This window comes from Acomys minous (assembly GCF_964271855.1).
Source record: "Acomys minous genome assembly, chromosome: 6".
In the NCBI taxonomy this organism is placed as follows: Eukaryota; Metazoa; Chordata; class Mammalia; order Rodentia; family Muridae; genus Acomys; species Acomys minous.
This window is the reverse complement of record NC_140487.1, coordinates 43,888,158-43,892,183: the sequence shown is the minus strand read 5'-3', so window position 1 is coordinate 43,892,183 and position 4,026 is coordinate 43,888,158. Positions and strand designations below refer to the sequence as shown.

Sequence of the window (4,026 nt, the reverse complement as noted above, 5' to 3'; positions counted from 1 at the left end):
TAAAAGAAAAAAATCCTACAGTAAGAAGATAAGCATTGGGTTCATGGAAAGCATGGCATGAGGATGGGAATCACAGAAAGTAGGGATTCTGTAACAGTAAGAAAAAGAGGGTGAGGTGAGGACACCTGGGCAGAAGGTAATCTGAAAAAGAGGGGTAAAGGCAGATATGTTGCAGATAATGTAGAACAGCTTTATCTCTCAGGAGTTCATGGAGATCCCCAAACCAGGACAATCTTTGTTCTTTGAAAGAAAAGGAAAAAAAAAAAAAAAAAAAAAAAAAAAAAAAAAAAAAAAAAAAAAAAGAAAGAAAAGAAAAAAAAAGATATAGGAAGAAAAAAGATATAAGACAGGAAAAAAGTTGCTCTTTTAAATTGACATTGGGCATTAAAAAGGAATAGTTGTTTGTTATATTAAAGTATTGGTTCACCCTAAGATGCTAAATAAAGACACAGAGCCTGACGCGTACTGTAAAGCTGCTAGGCAGAATCTTGCACAAAGCTGGGCAGAAACTGTACTAATACAAATCTATTCCTAAACTATAATAAACAAACTACTCTAAACTGAGATATAATACATATACCCCAAGCATTTGCTCTTATGATGCTCCACTGGCCATTCGTCCTCCCCAGTCAACCCTCTCTCCTCCCTGACTCCTCCCCTAGCTCACCTCCAGGAAGCCCCGCCTTCCACTTCCTGATTGGCTGATGGGCTAAACAGCGCTTTATTAATGTTTGATACATCCACTCAGCATTCCTCCACAGTTGTTACAGGGAGAGGGAGTTGGGTAAGGGACATAGGACATAACACTATCTGGTGTGGTGGCTTCTAGAGACATGTCTTGCCATGGGAGCTGGTCTGTGAGCTGAACTCCTCATTACTCAACTCTTCAGCGCCAAACTCTTGCAGCCTGACTCCTCAACATTTGGCTTTTCAATTCCCACTCCCTGTGCAGAGCACCCCTCCAGTGGCATTCTCAACTCTGGTTTATCCACTTATGGAACTTCCATAAATGGATAAGCCTGAAGTGTAAAAGGAAACATTAATTTCTCATATCACAGTTGAAGATTTGTCTCTGTTCATCCAGCTGAACATGGATGTTTTGGTCGTGGCTTTGTCTCTGGGAACAAGTGGTCCTAGATGCCCCATCACAGAAGCCTAGAAAAGGAGATGTTCTCATGAGCAAGTGGGTGGACGTTCAATCAATGCATTCACAACCAGCAGTTTTCCCTCCATACTCTTAGGCTAATTTTCTGCAGATCAAACAGGAGTGATTTTTCCAGCCCTTAGACCTGATCTCTTAACTAGTAAGACCAAGCACGCTGCTGAATAAAACTATACCCATTTTACAAAGAGGAAAAGAGCAGTCAGGTGACTTCAATGCTTACCATGTCACACCCATTTAACTAAAGTATCTCTCCCGTTTAAGTGATATCCAAAAGCTACAGAATAATCACAACTTAAGAGTGGAAATAGTCACCAGGCATGGTAACATACACCTTTAATCCCAGCATTCAGGAGGCAGAGGCAGAGTGATAGGCCATTTTGATGTACATAGTGAGCTCTAATCCATCCAAGGATACAGCGTGAGACCCCATCTCAGAAACATGTGTATAACAACCAAGAAAAAACAAGAGAGTAACCAGACAGAATGAACATTAGGTAGGACAGTGAATTTAGGAACTCAAGTACACTGCCACCTGCTGCCTGACTTGGGTACAGCTCTGTACGTTTCTCTGTATTTTCTAACGACACTCCTCCAGTTTCTAACGTCCTACTTGGAAACAGTAAACACAAATTATGCAAGAAAGGTAAATGATGGTCAGTTTTGCTCTACTTAAGGGAATGGAAATAGTGGAGGAGGCCACCGTGACTCACACAAGGAAATCAGCCTAGATTGCTGGCGGCTCAGCGAGCAAGCTGAGACCTGAGGGCAGCCCCACCTGCTTTTCTCTCTGCCTGTAAATCCAGCCCCAGCCAGAGCTCAAACCAGTCAGTGAAAGGAAAATTTTGGAGTCACGGGTGAATCATAGAGGAAGAGGCTAAGGGCCTGAAGGTGTCTTGGTTTTGCCCTGTTCTCAGCAGATAGGGTTGAGTTGAAACCAGAAAGATGGTCAGCCCCCGGGAAACAAAGAGGAAAAGGACTCTATACACCGGGTGCAGCTGACTTAGCTTTCTGGACATGTGCATGCATGTATTTAGTCAACCCCTTCAGACTTCAGTTTTCTCGCGAGTGTTCTTCACGCGGTCTAGAACAGAGAAAAGTGTAAATATGCTGAGCTCACCAATGGTGAGAGAGTCTTACTTCACACAGAGGGGCAACTTAGTAACTTAGTAACTTTCTCACCGGTTGGGAAGCTGGATTTTAATTCAGATCCTCCAGTAAGTCAATATCTCAATGACCATAAACATGAAAGGGTGAAAGGGTATCCAACACCGAGCGCTGGAAAGTCCAAAGCATCCATTCAGGGCTTAGAGAAGAAAGTGGTTTCAGACAGCGGCCACATTCTGACGGATGAAGGCTTACTTGTGCGCTCTCTCTCTCTCTCTCTCTCTCTCTCTCTCTCTCTCTCTCTCTCTCTCACTGTCTCTCTCTCTCTCTCACTCCCACACACTCTCTTCTCCCTCCTCTCCCCTCTCCCTCTCCCTTTCCCTCTGAGGTTAGGTTAAAGGATGTCTCCCCCAAGGCCTTTAGTTAGGGCCCTAGAGTGAGAAGAGGAAGGGGGCCAGAGAGTGAAGACTGCAGAGTCTCTCTCACTAGGAGTTTAACCAGGCACTTCCGCCCCATGACACTGCTAGAAACCTACCTGCCTGCCTGCCTGCCTGCCTGCCAGAGCTCCCATTACTTTTAGTAATTTCATTTGAACCAGAGAGTAAGGTTTTTTTGTTTTTTTGTTTTTTTGAGACAGGGTTTCTCTGTGTAGCCTGGACTCACTTTGTAGACCAGGCTGGCCTCGAACTCACAGCAATCTGCCTGCCTCTGCCTCCCCGAGTGCTGAGATTAAAGGACTGCACTATCATGCCAGGCCAGAGGCCAGAGAGGAAGTTTTCAACTGGAAATCAGTCAGCCCTCTCCTAGCCACCAAAGGCAAACACCCACAGCCCCAGGTTGAGAAGACGGGCGGCTGAGAGCTGCCACCCTTTTACCACCAGCCAGGTCCTTTAGGCTGAGGCTCAGTTTTGATTGTAGAAGAGGGGCGGGGTGAGACGGATTTCTGTGGGGGAGAAACTGAAACCTTGCATCTAGATTACTGTGGAATATCAGCTTCCTGGTTATTGCAACGACTTGTTTCTGTCCCACAGCAACACACTTGGCTTCGTGGAAGTAAGTATGAATGAGTGAAAAGAAAGCGTTAAATTTGATTAAACCCGAGACTGGCTTGTACAGCCGATGGAAAAAAGACACAAGTCCTCTTAAATATGGGTTTGGGGAAGTTGCTTAAGTCTCATCACCAAGAGTAACGTATTTGCCCAACAGCTAAATGAGACTAGTACCTCTTACTTCAGAGTAGGACTCTTTAGAGAAAATATGTTGTGAAACTAAGGAGCCTCACCTACTCGCCTATTTGAGAGGCAGGTACGTGGAGGTCAGCGCGGAGTTGCCAGGCCACCAAACCCAAGCTGAACTCGACAGCGGCAGCAACGCCAGGGTCTGCTATGTAGTTAGTAGGTTAAAAGTCACTGTCCTGCGTGGACGCAAAGCAGAACACCACCTCTAACATCCTGCAGCACGGGTGTAAACCCGGGTCTCAGCCACGGAGGGGGTGGACCAGTCACGAGCTTCCACAGGCTCGGGACTAGGTATTGCGCGAATAGCCAGGCCACTCCCTTTCGCCCTTACTCTCCGCCAAACCGGACCGGCTGGTTCCAGCGGCTTACCCAAAGGAATTTGGGTGGCTCTCCCTCTCCGTGGAGTACCCAGCTAGCCCTGCGAGATAGCATCAGGTTGCACCTGCCTCTGGGAGACCGAAAGCCGGGAAAGGAAACCGATACTAGCCTCCTGGCCCAGGCTCCGCCCCTACCCTACCC

The 4,026-nt window shown here is 46.5% G+C and overlaps 1 long non-coding RNA gene across 1 annotated transcript; it reads right to left on the bottom strand.

The window, feature by feature from the left end:
• Positions 1-277: 277 nt before the first annotated feature.
• Positions 278-4,026, bottom strand: LOC311599117. The gene is made up of 2 exons (XR_014779768.1): positions 3,552-4,026; positions 278-1,155 (listed from the first exon to the last, which is right to left on the bottom strand). It is a non-coding gene; the product is annotated as an uncharacterized lncRNA (long non-coding RNA).